This window comes from Orcinus orca, chromosome 13, assembly GCF_937001465.1.
Source record: "Orcinus orca chromosome 13, mOrcOrc1.1, whole genome shotgun sequence".
In the NCBI taxonomy this organism is placed as follows: Eukaryota; Metazoa; Chordata; class Mammalia; order Artiodactyla; family Delphinidae; genus Orcinus; species Orcinus orca.
In genome coordinates, this window is record NC_064571.1 from 58077108 (window position 1) to 58093872 (window position 16765).

General features: G+C 44.3%; 1 long non-coding RNA gene across 1 annotated transcript in view; it reads left to right on the forward strand.

Annotated features, from left to right (window-relative positions):
- The window catches only part of LOC117199480 (uncharacterized), a 137285-nt gene extending 127841 nt beyond the window's left edge, over positions 1-9444 (forward strand). The window contains exon 3 of the long non-coding RNA XR_007470886.1: positions 8792-9444. This is a non-coding gene — a long non-coding RNA (uncharacterized LOC117199480). The remainder of the gene's footprint in view (positions 1-8791) is intronic.
- Positions 9445-16765: the final 7321 nt, after the last annotated feature.

Genomic DNA, 16765 nt, shown 5'->3' on the forward strand with positions numbered 1-16765 from the left:
TATCATAAATGGGTGTTGAATTTTGTTGAAAGCCTTCTCTGCATCTATTGAGATGACCATATGGTTTTTCTCCTTCAATTTGTTAATATGGTGTATCACATTGATTGATTTGTATATATTGAAGAATCCTTGCATTCCTGGAATAAACCCCACTTGATCATGGTGTATGATCCTTTTAATGTGCTGTTGGATTCTGTTTGCTAGTATTTTGTTGAGGATTTTTGCTTCTATGTTCATCAGTAATATTGGCCTGTAGTTTTCTTTCCTTGTGACATCCTTGTCTGGTTTTGGTATCAGGGTGATGGTGGCCTCGTAGAATGAGTTTGGGAGTGTTCCTCCCTCTGCTATATTTTGGAAGAGTTTGAGAAGGATAGGTGTTAGCTCTTCTCTAAATGTTTGATAGAATTCGCCTGTGAAGCCATCTGGTCCTGGGCTTTTGTTTGTTGGAAGATTTTTAATCACAGTTTCAATTTCAGTGCTTGTGATTGGTCTGTTCATATTTTCAATTTCTTCCTGATTCAGTCGTGGCAGGTTTTGCATTTCTAAGAATTTGTCCCTTTCTTCCAGGTTGTCCATTTTATTGGCATAGAGTTGCTTGTAGTAATCTCTCATGATCTTTTGTATTTCTGCAGTGTCAGTTGTTACTTTTCCTTTTTCATTTCTAATTCTATTGATTTGAGTCTTCTCCCTTTTTTTCCTTAATGAGTCTGGCTAATGGTTTATGAATTTTTTTTATCTTCTCAAAGAACCAGCTTTCAGTTTTATTGATCTTTGCTATCATTTCCTTCATTTCTTTTTCATTTATTTCTGATCTGATTTTTATGATTTCTTTCCTTCTGCTGACTTTGAGGGTTTTTTTGTTCTTCTTTCTCTAATGCTTTAGGTGCAAGGTTAGGTTGTTTATTCGAGATGTTTCCTGTTTCTTAAGGTAGCATTGTATTGCTATAAGCTTCCCTCTTAGAACTGCTTTTGCTGCATCCCATAGGTTTGGGTCATCATGTCTCCATTGTCATTTGTTTCTAGGTATTTTTTTTATTTCCTCTTTGATTTCTTCAGTGATCACTTCGTTATTAAGTAGTGTATTGTTTAGCCTCCATGTGTGTGTATTTTTTACAGATCTTTTCCTGTAATTGACATCTAATCTCATAGCGTTGTGGTTGATACAATTTCAATTTTCTTAAATTTACCAAGGCTTGATTTGTGACCCAAGATATGATCTATCCTGGAGAATGTTCCATGAGCACTTGAGAAAAATGTGTATTCTGTTGTTTTTGGCTGGAATGTCCTATAAATATCAATTAAGTCCATCTTGTTTAATGTATCATTTAAAGCTTGTGTTTCCTCATTTATTTTCATTTTGGATGATCTGTCCATTGGTGAAAGTGGGGTGTTAAAGTCCCCTACTATGAATGTGTTACTGTCGATTTCCCCTTTTATGGCTGTTAGTATTTGCCTTATGTATTGAGGTGCTCCTATGTTGGGTACATAAATATTTACAATTGTTATATCTTCTTCTTGGATCGATCCCTTGATCATTATGTAGTGTCCTTCTTTGTCTCTTCTAATAGTCTTTATTTTAAAGTCTATTTTGTCTGATATGAGAATTGCTACTCCAGCTCTCTTTTGGTTTCCATTTGCATGCAATATCTTTTTCCATCCCCTTACTTTCAGTCTGTATGTATCTCTAGGTCTGAAGTGGGTCTCTTGTAGACAGCATATATATGGGTCTTGTTTTTGTATCCATTCAGCCAATTTGTGTCTTTTGGTGGGAGCATTTAGTCCATTTACATTTAAGGTAATTATCGATATGTATGTTCCTATTCCCATTTTCTTAATTGTTTTGGGTTCGTTATTGTAGGTCTTTTCCTTCTCTTGTGTTTCTTGCCTAGAGAAGTTCCTTTAGCATTTGTTGTACAGCTGGTTTGGTGGTGCTGAATTCTGTCAGCTTTTGCTTGTCTGTATAGGTTTTAATTTCTCCATCAAATCTGAATGAGATCCTTGCTGGGTAGAGTAATCTTGGTTGCAGGTTTTTCTCCTTCATCACTTTGAATATGTCCTGCCACTCACTTCTGGCTTGCAGAGTTTCTGCTGAAAGATCAGCTGTTAACCTTATGGGGATTCCCTTGTGTGTTATATGTTGTTTTTCCCTTGCTGCTTTTAATATGTTTTCTTTGTATTTAATTTTTGACAGTTTGATTAATATATGTCTTGGCATATTTCTCTTTGTATTTATCCTGTATGGGACTCTCTGTGCTTCTGGACTTGGTTAACTATTTCCTTTCCCATATTAGGGAAGTTTTCAACTATAATCTCTTCAAATATTTTCTCAGTCCCTTTCTTTTTCTCTTCTTCTTCTGGAACCCCTATAATTCGAATGTTGGTGCGTTTAATGTTGTCTCAGAGGTCTCTGAGACTGTCCTCAGTTCTTTTCATTCTTTTTTCTTTATTCTGCTCTGCAGTAGTTATTTCCACTATTATATCTTCCAGGTCACTTATCCGTTCTTCTGCCTCAGTTATTCTGCTATTGATCCCATCTAGAGTATTTTTAATTTCATTTATTGTGTTGTTCATTGTTGTTTGTTTCATCTTTAGTTCTTCTAGGTCCTTGTTAAATGTTTCTTGCATTTTGTCTATTCTATTTCCAAGATTTTGGATCATCTTTACTATCAGTATTCTGAATTATTTTTCAGGTAGACTGCCTATTTCCTCTTCATTTGTTAGGTCTGGTGGGTTTTTACCTCACTCCTTCATCTGCTGTGTGTTTTTCTGTCTTCTCATTTTGCTTATCTTACTGTGTTTGGGGTCTCCTTTTTGCAGGCTGCAGGTTCGTAGTTCCCGTTGTTTTTGGTGTCTGTCCTCAGTGGCTAAGGTTGGTTCAGTGGGTTGTGTAGTCTTCCTGGTGGAGGGGACTAGTGCCTGTGTTCTGGTGGATGAGGCTGGATCTTGTCTTTCTGGTGGGCAGGTCCACGTCTGGTGGTGTGTTTTGGGGTGTCTGTGGACTTATTATGATTTTAGGCAGCCTCTCTGCTAATGGGTGGGGTTGTGTTCGTGTCTTGCTAGTTGTTTGGCATAGGGTGTCCAGCACTGTAGCTTGCTGGTCGTTGAGTGAAGCTGGGTGCTGGTGTTGAGATGGAGATCTCTGGGAGATATTCGCCTTTTGATATTATATGGAGGTGGGAGGTCTCTTGTGGACCAGTGTCCTGAAGTTGGCTCTCCCGCCTCAGAGGCACAGCACTGACTTCTGGCTGCAGCACCAAGAGCCTTTCATCCACACGGCTCAGAATAAAAGGGAGAAAAAGTAGAAGAAAGAATTAGTAGAAGTAGAAAGAAAGAATGAAAGAAAGGAGGGAGGGAGGAAGGAAGGATGGAAGGAGGGAAGGAAGGAAAAAAAGAAAAGATAAAATAAAATAAAGTAAGATAAAATATAATAAAGTTATTAAAATAAAAAATAATTATTAGAAAAAAACGGACGGATAGAACCCTAGGACAAATGGTGGAAGCAAAGCTATACAGACAAAATCTCACACAGAAGCATACACATACACACTCACAAAAAGAGGAAAAGGGGAAAAAAATCATAGATCTTGCTCCTAAAGTCCACGTCCTCAATTTGGGATGATTCGTTGTCTATTCAGGTATTCCACAGATGCAGGGTACATCAAGTTGATTGTGGAGCTTTAATCCGCTGCTTCCGAGGCTGCTGGGAGAGATTTTCCTTTCTCTTCTTTGTTCTCACAGCTGCCGGGGCTCATCTTTGGACTTGGCCCCGCCTCTGCATGTAGGTCGCTGAAGGGCGTCTGTTCTTCGCTCAGACAGGACGGGGTTAAAGGAGCAGCTGCTTCGGTGGCTCCGGCTCACTCAGGCCGGGGCGTGGAGGAGGGAGGGGCACGGATGCGCGGCGGGCCTGCGGCGGCAGAGGCCGGCGTGACGTTGCACCAGCCTGAGGCGCGCTGTGCGTTCTCCCGGGTAAGTTGTCCCTGGAACCCGGGACCCTGGCAGTGGCAGCCTGCACAGGCTCCCCGGAAGGGGGGTGTGGATAGTGACCTGTGCTCGCACACAGGCTTCTTGGTGGCGGCAGCAGCAGCCTTAGCGTCTCATGCCCGTCTCTGGTGTCCGCGCTTTTAGCCGCGGCTCGCGCCCGTCTCTGGAGCTCCTTTTAGCAGCGCTCTTAATCCCCTCCCCTCGCGCACCAGGAAACAAAGAGGGAAGAAAAAGTCTCTTGCCTCTTCAGCAGGTCCAGACTTTTCCCCGGACTCCCTCCCGGCTAGCCGTGGCGCACTAACCCCCTGCAGGCTGTGTTCACGCCGCCGACCTCAGGCCTCTCCCTGCGCTCTGACCGAAGCCCGCGCCTCACTTCCCAGCCCCACCCGCCCTGGCAGGTGAGCAGACAAGCCTCTCGGGCTGGTGAGTGCCGGTCGGCACCGATCCTCTGTGCGGGAATCTCTCTGCTTTGCCCTCCGCACCCCTGTTGCTGTGCACTCCTCCGCGGCTCCGAAGCTTTCCCCCTCCGCCACCCGCAGTCTCCGCTCGCGAAGGGGCTTCCTAGTGTGTTGGAAACCTTTCCTCCTTCACAGCTCCTTCCCACTGGTGCAGGTCCCGTCCCTATCGTTTTGTCTCTGTTTATTCTTTTTTCTTTTGCCCTACCCAGGTACGTGGGGAGTTTCTTGCCTTTTGGGAGGTCTGAGGTCTTCTGCCAGCGTTCAGTAGGTGTTCTGTAGGAGTTGTTCCACGTGTAGATGTATTTCTGGTGTATCTGTGGGAGGAAGGTGATATCCGCGTCTTACTCTTCCGCCATCTTCCCCTCCTCCCCGTATTGTAGTCTTGATCTGCATTTTTGTAATGGCTTATGCTGTACACCTTTTCATGTGCTTATTTGCCATCCGTAGCTGCTCTTCAGTGCAGGGTCTGTGCATGTCTTTTGACCATTTTTGAGTTGAATTGTTTTTCTAATGTTAAATTTTGAGAGTTCCTTATATTTTCTAGATATGAGTCCTTGTTTGGATATGTGATTGTGAATACTTTCTTCTGGTCTATAGTTTGTCTTTTCATCCGCTTAACAGGATCGTTTTCAGAGCGAAAGTTTTAAATTTTGCTAAAGCCCAGGTTATCAACTTTTCTTGTTATGTATTGTGATTGTGCTATCAAGGATGTGATGAGGTTTGTATTTTTGAACATGAAGGATGAAAAGGAAAGCATTAAACATGGTGAAAGGTAGATAGTGGCGAGGCTGTTTCAGCAGTCCAAATGCAGAGGCAGTGTCAGCATAGCTGGAGAGAAGAGAATAAATAGTTTCATTAGGTAGTAGGCATAATAGGACTTCAAGATCAATCACACATAAAGGGTGGGGGTATTAGGAGACATTTGGGGTTTGGGTTTACATAACTGAGTGGATAACTTTGCCATTACCTGGGCTGATTACATGAAGAAAGAGCAGCTTTGGGAGATGGGGCCGGGGTGACCACGATTATCAGACACAATGAATTGAAGGTGCTTGTGGGACATCCAGGGTGAAATATTTAGTGGGCGGTTAGAGAGATGGCTGTAGACCTCAGGTGAATGTTAGAAACTAAAGACATGGGCTTGGGAGTCGTGATACTCAGGTGTGCTTGAGGCCATGGGAATAAGCGAAACCACCTGGGGAGAGACTAACCATGGGGTTTCGGTTCTGTGCATGAAATCAGAAGACAGTAGTGGGCTTCAGTACACGACGTAAAAAAGCTGAAAACTGGCTGAGAAATTCCAGGTCCTCTTCCATTATCAAGAAGTTCTGGAAATCTGGAAAAGCAAAAATCTTTCAGTGCCTTCCTTTGGAAAGAGGATTCAGAAAATAATTCTAATTTATCTGAGTTCTTGAACCTTAAACATATGAAGGACGAGTCACTAGTTAGGCCACTGAGTTTTATCTCCAATACTCTCCAACCCATCTTTCTATTCCAAACCTATCCCCAAGAAATGGGGGTTAGCATCCTATCTAATTTGGAATAAGAGACGCAATGCCACATGAGGTAAATCAAATAAAAATGAAAAAAAAACTTAAAAAAAGTCATGGTTGGTGGAAATGGGTATTTGAAGATCAGCTTTTGATCAGCATGTGCCGTCTAAGCCTTTAACTTTTAAAATGCTCAAGCACAGTAATTTATTTTCATGCTGTGAGTGAATGAAAGGGGAAGATTATAATTCTTTTAAAAGGAAAGACTGCTGCCTGCGGTCTTGGAAAATAATAGCACTATGTTCTGAAGCTGGAAACCCACCCTGCCCTTAGCTCCACAAGCTGTGCTTAAAGGAAAAGAAAATATACAGGGAAGAATGCATCTCACTGTATTTAAAAAGGATTTGAGGAGGTTTCTGTCCTCCCCCACCCCGGATCCCTCACAAAATGTTCCCGTGTCCTCCTGGTTCCCCTACACCAACACCAGAGCATGCATGGATTCCTACCTGCCTTTCTATTGTATCAGGCTGAAAAGAGTTTGGGTCAGAAAACCAAAATTCCTCCTGAGTATGACACTTTAAAAAGCGAAAAGGGGATGATAAAGTGTGAGCAATCAACCTGCAGGGTAGGCTGTGCGGGTCTCCAGGTGGACCGTTAGGGGAAGTGGAGATGCATGCAATGTCCAGCAGGTGGCAGTGTGAGCACGTGGCAAGGCCAGTAGAGGTACTCCATTCCCGAGGGCCAGGACCTGGGAGCCGGTTCTGTCCATCTCTGAAGGTAGGTTTCCAGCCCCTTACCTCCTACCTTTTAAGTCCTTAACAAATCCTGAAAAAGCCTTTCCATTTGATGATTTGTAGAAGCATCGATTGTCTCCCTTCCATCCAGTGGCTTATTTTGAAAGGCTGAGCTCTTGGAATAAACGAGCAACCTACACAATACGAAGGGAAATAAAATGCTTGATAGCCGTTTGATGGCAAGTTTGTCTGCCTCAAGCATTCCTTTGGCAGAATGATCAAGTAAGGACAAGGTCATGGTTTTGATCTCTGCAGAGGCCAATTAGCTTTGTTCTATTGTGTGGCCAAGGGCTTCACCTTGCATGCGTTTAACCACCTGAAAATGTCTGTTTTGTGTATGGGAGTCAATGCTGCAGTGTTGCTCATAGAAATTCTCTAGGGTTAAAAAAAGAAGATTGGGGGCCTCCCTGGTGGTGTAGTGGTTAAGCATCCGCCTGCCAATGCAGGGGACACAGGTTCGAGCCCTGGTCTGGGAAGATCCCACATGCCGCGGAGCAACTAAGCCCATGCGCCACAACTACTGAGCCTGCGCTTTAGAGCCCGCGAGCCACGGCTACTGAGCCCGTGTGCCACAACTACTGAAGCCTGCGCGCCTAGAGCCCACGCTCTGCAACAAGAGAAGCCACTGCAATGAGAAGCCCACGCACTACAATGAAGAGTAGCCCCCGCTTGACCAACTAGAGAAAGCCGGCATGCAGCAACAAAGACCCAATGCAGCCAAAAATTTAAAGAAAAAAAAATCCTATTAAAAAAAAAAAAAAAAAGAAGATTGGCATCAGAGTCATGCAGACTTGGGTCCAAATCCCTGCTCTATCACTCAGTGGTTGTGTAACCTCAGATAAGTTACGCTCTCTGTATCCTTCTTCCTGTTACTACAGGTGCTGTGTGAAGGTGATAGTGTAATTGAAGTCCTGGCGTACTGTAAGTGCTCGAGCAAGGGTAGCTAGAAATAATAATGATGTTAAAGTCTATTGACTGTTCCCATGACAACTTACCTGGATTCTTTGTTCACCAAGGAGAACATTGTTTTGTTCCAGTGCCCTATGAGGATACAGTTATCTCTTTGCTTCAGTGGACTCTCTACTTAGACCCTTACCCTTTCTCCTCTTGCTGGTCTCAGGCTGCTGAGAGGGGCCAGAGGTGGAGGACTGCCTGGGCTAGAAAGAGCAGGTTAAGTGTACATTGTTGTCACATCACTGCAGCCCATGGCCAAATCAAAATGACCTTTGGATGGTCAGTTCTTCCTCTCTGCAGAACCTTAACGGAATGTGAGCTATGCAGGTCAAGTGACTTCTCCAAGGGAAGAAAGCCCAGATTCCTTGCCCTCTGATCACTCACATACATTGTTATTTAGATGCACTCCTAACCTCCGCTGCATCCGTGCTGCTCCTGTTAGGATCAGTTCTCCATTTCCATCTCAGTTCATAGCTCCACCATCCATCCAGTTTTGCAAGCCAGGTATCTAGGAGTCATGCTGGGCATCTCCCTCTGCTTCTTTTCTCTCTGTGTCTTGCCCCATCACCCAGTCTTGTCAGTTTTATCTTCAAAACATCTCTTAAATCCATTCCACGTCTTATCGTCTGGATTACCATCCCTCTTGTCCATGACATCCTAATTTCTTCTAGATCTCCACAGCAAACTTCTAGTGGCATACCTGCATTCACTCTGCCCCTTCACTAGTCTCTTCTCTGCTCTGAAGTTAGAGTGATGTTCTCTCTGCTCTCCCATTGCCTGTAGGATGAAGATGAAACTCCTGACGTTACTTACGAAGTCCTGCCTGGTCTGACTTCTTTTCTCAGCTGTAGCCCTGGTAGCCTGTTATTAGTTCCTTGGATTTGCTCCTATCCTTTCCACCTGTGGACACTTGCCTGGGCTCTTCACTCCCCCATTTCACCTACTTAACACTATTAACCTTTGAATATCTCGGTTCAAATGGGACTTCTTAGGAATCCCTCTTTACTGCCCTAATTAGGCAAAGTAATAATAATGAAACAGCAAATCCTTATATAGTAGTTATTAAGCATCGGCCGTCTCTCTAACTTATTTAATCTTCTACCCTATGCATCAGATACTGCTGTTACCCCGTCCTACAGATGAGCAAACAGAAGCATAAGGAGGCAAGTACAGTGACTGGCTCAAGGCTGTCTACCCGGTTAGTGGGTAGAAGCCAAACCGAGGCCAGCTGGCCGCAGAGCCTGCCCTAGGCCACTGCCTCTCTCCATGGCGACAGGCACTCGCGGTGCCTTCGTCTCTGTAGCACCAACCACAGGTGCAGGTTTACCTTTGCTTTGTGGCATGTTTATATCCCTGAAGGGACTGTAGGCTCAGTGAGTGTGAAAACATGTTTGTTTTTGCTCTCCTGGTAGCCTCAGCAGTTCTGGGCACACAGGAGGAGTTGAATAAATGCTTGGATGAGCAAATACAAATGAATGGTGGCTATGGGCCTGGATTGCTAGGTGCTTCCAAATGTCAGCCAGACATGCTTTACATGATCTAGTTCTCAGGACAAACTGCTGAGGCAACTCTATCTTCATTTTTCAGTGGAGGAAACGTAGGTCTAAAGAGGCCAAGGGACCTGCCCAAGGCCAGGTCTGAGGCAGGGTGTGAGTCCACATGGTCTGACGTCAGAGCTCCGCTCTCTGCACATCACCATGTTACCTCTTCTTGCCCTTTCTACCCTCCTTTCTTTCCCTTCTCCTAACATTTTTCATCCTTCTCTTCTTCTAGGTCCCTGAGCAAGGTCTTCTGTTCCTCAGGGTATAAGAGGTGTCAGTACCAGTAGAAAACCAGGCTGAAGACCTGTCATGAGTAAGGTAGGCTATGGCTGTTTAATGCCACAATTACTTCACTTAAATACTCAGTTTGAGCACTTAATAATTGCAAGCATTTTCAGTATATTCAGTAAATTTAAACTTCTTTTTTTTTTCTTTTGCATTTGCATTCGCTCACAGTGTTATCCGACGGCAGGGCTTGTACATTTTCTATCTGCAGGTTTAGGAGCCCTGCACCTTCATGAGTTAATCTTTATGCCAGATGTGGGAGTGGAGGGAGGATGCTTTGCTATGCTGGGAACACACAGAAGATAGCCCTGTTGTCAAGAAACTCACATTCTTGTGGGGAGAGATTGACGTACAAATGAAATGCTACAGAGCAGTGTATCAGATGGGTGTGGGAGGAGGCTGGTGGGCTGTGGGAAACCTTCACAGAGGCATCTGCTCCACAGACGTGTGTGCGGGGCTCTGGGCTTCCTGCTCAGGCTGAAGTTCAATCCTTGTGGAATTTACAATCTAGAGGGAAAGAAGGTCATTAAGTAATTACAGATCATAATGTATATTCTGAAGGAAAAGAGCAAGATGTGATGAGAGAGAATCACAGGGCCGTGATTCTGTCTGGGGAGGAGGAAAGGGCTTCTGGGGGGCGTGGCCCTGGAGCTGAACAGGGAAGACTGAGCAGGTGGCCCCCTGACGACAGGCGTCCAGTAGTCTTGAAGCAGAGGCTGGCGCTCACGTGAGGCAGAAGAGGGCTTGGGGTCGCAGGAAGTGCAGACTGGCCAGTGTGGCTGGAGCACAGTGAGCAAGGGGACAATGTGAGGGGGTCAATCAAGCAGGGCCTTGCAGGCCATGGTCGGGAGATGGATTTCACTCACATGAAAGAATGCTCGACATCACTAATCATTAGAGAAATGCAAGTCAAAACCACAATGAGGTATCACCTCACACCAGTCAGAATGGCCATCATCAAAAAAATCTACAAACAATGAATGCTGGAGAGGGTGTGGAGAAAAGGGAACCCTCTTGCACTGTTGGTGGGAATGTAAATTGATACAGCCACTATGGAGAACAGTATGGAGGTTCCTCAAAAAACTAAAAATAGAACTACCATACGACCCAGCAATCCCACTACTGGGCTCATACCCTGAGAAAACCATATTTCAAAAAGAGTCATGTACCACAGTGTTCATTGCAGCTCTATTTACAATAGCCAGGACATGGAAGCAACCTAAGTGTCCATTGACAGATGAATGGGTAAAGATGTGACACATATATACAATGGAATATTATTCAGCCATAAAAAGAAACAAAATTGAGTTATTTGTAGTGAGGTGGATGGACCTAGAGTCTGTCATACAGAGTGAAGTAAGTCAGAAAGAGAAAAACAAATACCGTATGCTAACACATATATATGGAATCTAAAAAAAAGAGAAAGGTTCTGAAGAACCTAGGGGCAGGACAGGAATAAAGACACAGATGTAGAAAATGGACATGAGGACATGGGGAGGGGGAAGGGTAAGCTGGGACAAAGTGAGAGAGTGGCATGGACTTATATACACTACCAAATGTAAAATAGCTAGCTAGTGGGAAGCAGCTGCATAGCACAGGGAGGTCGGCTTGGTGCTTTGTGACCACCTAGAGGGGTGGGATAGGGAGGATGGGAGGGAGACGCGAGAAGGAGGAGAAATGGGGATATATGTATATGTATAACTGATTCACTTTGTTATACAGCAGAAACTAGCACAACATTGTAAAGCAATTATACTCCAATAAAGATATTAAAAAAAGTGTGATGGGAGGGGAGCCACTGAAGGTTTTAAGAAAGTGAGTGCCATGATGCGATTAATTAAAACCAGGCTGGCTGCATTTTGGAGAAAGGATTAGAGAGGGGCAAATAGGAAAGTGGAGAGAACAGTTTTTGTGGGGGAGGGGTTGCACTCTGTTAGTAGTTGTGTAGGACGTGAAGGCTGGAGTGTGGCTTCTCCAGGGGATTTGAACAAGCACATGTGGTTGGACTGGAAGGGAACAATGTCCAAAATCAGGAGGCAGGAGGAAGCAGCGTATGGCAGGGAAGTGACTCTGCAAGAAGCAGAGGGAGGGTGGCGGGGAGGGGTGCTGGGCAGACAGCTGGAGAGGAAGCAGGGGACATGCTGATGCCCCCCTACTCTGCCAGGATGATAGAATTTCTCTGAGGGGGGTGGAGGTACTAAGCGTTTATAGCAGATCCTTAGCAGATCAGCTTTGCTTTGCAGAAGGAGCTCTCCTGGGATGCTCTAAGGAGGCTCAGGGAGAGGAGAGATTGGAGTTTGGTTGTTATTGAAATAGCTCAGGGACAGGAGAGGTGGTGTTTCCCTAACATTGTCAACAGTGATAACCACCATTTATCAAGTGCCTATGACATGCTAGCCACTGTACCAAGCACTTGATGTCTGTCATTTCTAATCTTGGCCACCGGATCCCCCAGCATACCTCCTCTAAGGGGGCTTGGAACTGCACAGAGCACAGGGGAGGAGGGTGCTTTCAGCAGCCACCTCCACCTTGCAGCCATGGAGCCTCCCAGCACTCTGCAGGGTAGCATTCTGTTACTATAAGGAAATCACTGTTCTTTAAAGAAGCAGCTTTTCTAAAGGCAGTAGAGCTGAACGCATTGCAAAAGTGGCATTTGAACCCTAATCTCTGATTCCAAAGACCACGTTCTTTCCATTATATCAAATAGTTCCTCATATCTCTAGCAAAATCTGTGGTGGGGCAATGTAGTTGTTTACATGAATGTTTTTCTTCCCCTACTAGAATGTGAGCTTATAGAGAACAAGGACTGTGTATTATTCATTGCTACACCCCCAGTGACAAGCACAGTGACTGGCTCAGAGTAGGTATACGTTTGTTGGCTAGAAGGACCTATATAGATGTGGTGAATATACACAATGGAATATTACTGAGCCATAAACAAGAATGAAACATTGCCATTTGCAGCACCATGGATGTACCTAGAGAATATTGTACTTAGTGAAGTAAGTGAGATGGAGGAAGATAAATACCATATGATATCACTTATTTGTGGAATCTAAAAAATAATACAAATGAACCTATAGACAAAACAGAAACAGACTCACAGACATAGAAAACAAACTTATGGTTACCAAAGGGGAAAGAGAAGGGGAGGATAAATTAGGAGTAGGGGATTAATAGATACAAACTACTATACATAAAAGCAACAAGGATTTGCTGTATAGTGCAGGGAACTATATTCAATATCTTGTACTAGCCTATTATGGAAAAAATCTGAAAAAAAATAACTGAATCATTTTTCTATATGCCTGAAACTAATACAATATTGTAAATCAACTATACTTCAATTTTAAAAAAACCCTAGAGACTAGGATGGCAGTTCTCCTGTTAAGAACCTGCAGTCCTCTTTCATTCTGTTGCCCACTTGAGTGCTCTGTCTTTTCCTGTGAGAAACAGCACAAGGGGAGAGCTGCTGGCCCATGTTTCCATCTTTGTAATAGAGTTGTCAGTCCTGATGGCTGCAGGGAATACAACCAGAGGGGAAAACGCCATGCTCTGTGCCGAGCTTCCTCCAAACCTGCTCACACTTATGCCAACCTCCCCGAGCCCACGTGCCCTTAGTTTGAGGTCCTTCACTGTGAAAGCATCTGCAAGGCTGACAACTGGAACATCAGACCGTAGGTTTATTGCAAGGCTGTGGATTACAGGTACCTCAAGAGATCTGAGAATTATGCTCACGCATTATTGCAGAGATGCGGGGCCGCTGGAAGAAGAGATGGTGGTTGTACAGCCAATTAAAATGCACACTGCATAACACCAACGTCGCCGCCCCCCGTGCTAGCTGACAGTAGGTTTTAATTATGCAGTAATAAAAAAACCCGGGGAAACAGCAGTAAATTACAGTCTATTTCTGTGAATGATCTTAGTCCAATAGCTAAAATCTACAAATTATATAAAGCAAATATTTCAAATTAAATCACAGAGTGTTTGTAGAGATCTGGTTGTGCATAAGGCATCAGCATGTTTTAAACTGCCGCCTCGATGTTTACGGTTAGAGAGCATGACCCTCGAGTGGGGGACAGGGTGGGGGACCCCAGGCCAGGGCTGAAATGAAATTGCCACGTGTGGGAGGGGCTGGGGGTGAGAAACCCCAAGTCCTGGGACAATAAAAAGGAATTTGAGTGGCAGGGCCGGTGGAGGGTCTTCCTTGGCTCTTAACAGCTTCTGGGGTCAGGCAAGGGTGGGAGCTCTGAACTGCTGGCGGGGTGGGGAGAAGAGGGCGTCAGCCGAGCCTGAGGCAGGGGACCGCAGTGTGTGGGCTCGCTCGGAGCATAACCTGTTGGTGTTGGGGGCTCCAGGCTGCAAGGAAGACATGGCTGTCTCAAGCATCCTATTTCCCGGTGCTCTTAGTAGTTCCAAACCCCTCTTTAAAGAGCTATGGTGGTAACTCCAGATTTTATGGAGCCTGAAGCTTATAGAATTTGGGGAGTCCTCGTAAAGAAAACAGTACAAAAATATCTCCTTTTTGAAGACTTTATAAAACTATATGACTATGTGAACACTTTGCCAGGACTTGAGTTTAATTAACTTCACATAAATCCACCTTTATCTATGACCCTGGGGGTCTACACCCTTGCAAGATGTAGAGTGACTTGGAGATGTTTATGAACCTCACACAGCCAACAAAGCTCATGGCAGACAGGGAAAGCAGCATCTCTGGCCTGTCACTCACTAAGCTGTACACATTGGGTCAGGATTTATATAAACCAACAGCCGTTTGATGAGTGTTTCCTTTGTGCCAGGCACTGTTAGCAAGGCCAGTGCTTTGTTGCTTTATGCTCTAGCATAGCCTGGCATAATAGCTCTCATTTCATCCCTTCCCAAAATAATGTTAACCTTAATCAGCCACTTTGGGTTTTGTTTTTTTTTTTAAATTTTTTACTGGAGCATAGTTGATCAACAATGTTGTGTTAGTTTCAGGTGTACAGCAAAGTGATTTAGTTATACATGTATCTGTTTTTTTTCAAATTCTTTTCCTATTTAGGTTATTACAGGATATTGAGCAGAGTTCCCTGTGGTGTACAGTAGATCCTTGTTTAACCAGCCACTTTGAATGACAGAAAGTGGGATAGAAGGAACACTTTCTTAAGGGCCTATGTATGAATTTGCTGTTGCAGACTTTGCATTAGCTGGGGGTTGCTTGCATCTTTTCCTAATGAGGTCTTGGTATCCTGTGACAGTGCCCAGGGTGGCACTAGAAGGGTCCTGGCTTTTTGGGATATCCTGGCACATGGGTCTCCCTCTCCCCCAACCAGTATCAGTGGCTAGAAACACCCATGATTACATAGATCCTACACCCTAACCAGGACAGTTCACAGGAATCATCTGAGGCCTTTGATAAAAATGATGATTTCTAGAGCCTTCCTGACTTCCTATCCCAGATTCCTGAAACAGAAACTCCAGAGATGGAGCTTGTGAATTTGTACTTTTAACAAGTACTTTAGGTGTTTCTTAAAATCAAGCAAGTTTGGGTATCACCGAACCAAAGAACATGTGAAACACATTCTAAGGTAATAAGGGGGTGTGAGTTTTCACTGGGTGAACTAATTGAATAGATAGGAAAAGACAGAGCACCATAATATTCCTGATGATGAGTGGCAGAAAGAAAGAAACAGAAAAAAATGTAATCGTGCATTGATTGCTTACCAGGAACTACACTAAACATCTAATGAATATTTCATTTAATGCTCCCCACAAATCTTTGAGGTAGAACCCTTTTTACTTCCCTTTTACGGTGGGAACACAGGTTAAGAGATGTTAAGTACCTTGCCCAAGTCATGTAGCTTAGTAGAAGATGAACTCCAGATTTGAACCCCGGCAGCAGGATGCTGGAGCCCATGTTCTTTCTGCTGTTTTACACAGATGAAATGTTGTCTAATCCTGGAGAAGCTACAGTGCTCAATATTGGGGTTAGGAGAAGAGCCCAGAATACTTTCCCAGCTGCAAGGGAACCCCCTTAAAAACACTGCTGGCCCAACATCCAGGGTCCCGGGGCTGCTGTGGTGGTGGAAAGCAGTGACGTGGAGGTCGTGAGCGTGTGGCTGTGCCTCGTGTGTGAGACACTGTGGGCCCCCTGAGCAGTCAGCTGCACTGAGGCCCTTGGCCACATAGGAGGGGATGTGCCCCTGGGTGAGGGAGGCACCTGGGGGCAGTGACAGGGATGGTGGTGTGTGCCGAGCCACTTGGTGGGGAGGGTGGTTGACAGTGTGGTAACAGTGTCTAAGACCCCTTGTTCACGGTGTGACCGTGTTCATTTTGTATTGCTGCTGTAACAGATTACTTTGAACTTGGCAGTTTAGAATAACACCCACTTATTATCTCACAGTCCTGTGGGTCAGAAGTTTAAGTAAAACGTGGCCCAGAAGCATCCTCTACTCAGGGCCTCACAAGACTGAAATCAAGAAGCCGGCTAGTTTGGGCTCTTATCTGGAAGTTCTGGGGGAGGTCCCACTTCCAAACTCATTCAGGTTGTTGGCTGAATTCCGTTTCATGCTATTAAAGGACTGAAGTTCTTATTTACTTAACATGTGGATCCCTTCATCTTCAAATAAAAATGGCATATCAAGCCTTTCTCATCCTTTGAAGCTTTGACTTCTTCATCTGCTACCAGCCAGAGAAAGACTTCTGCTTTCAAAGTCTCATTTAATTAGCTTAGGCTCACTGAATACTCCAGGATAATCTGCCTAGTTTAACTGATTGGTCAACTGATTAGTCACCTTAATTACATCTGCCATGTCATTATGTAACAATGCAGATAACATAGTCAATATTCAGTGAGCAAAGGTCATGGGGCCAAAATTCTGCCTACCAACAGTGACCTTGGGCAAGACCTCTTAGATTTAGTGGGGTGAAAAATGCCAGTTTCATAGATATATGATATTTACAGAAACCAAGGTTTTTTATTTTGCTCTAACAGAAGGAGTTATACATTACTCTGAAATTCAGTGTTCCATTCAAAGGCAGCATATATTTTCAAAATGATGACTTGAAAGCTAAGAATGAGCTAAAATAATTTCTTTTGAAAATGTGCTAAAATAATACCAGAAGCAGCATGCATCATTTATGCTCCACCCACACTCCCACCTCTTCACTCACTATGTTGATCTGAAAGTTTCCAAAAATCCTTTTCATTAAATTCTGGAGTGTAAAGCTAATAGACCATTAGGCCAGTCATAATGCCAGACTACACGTTAGTGTGTTTT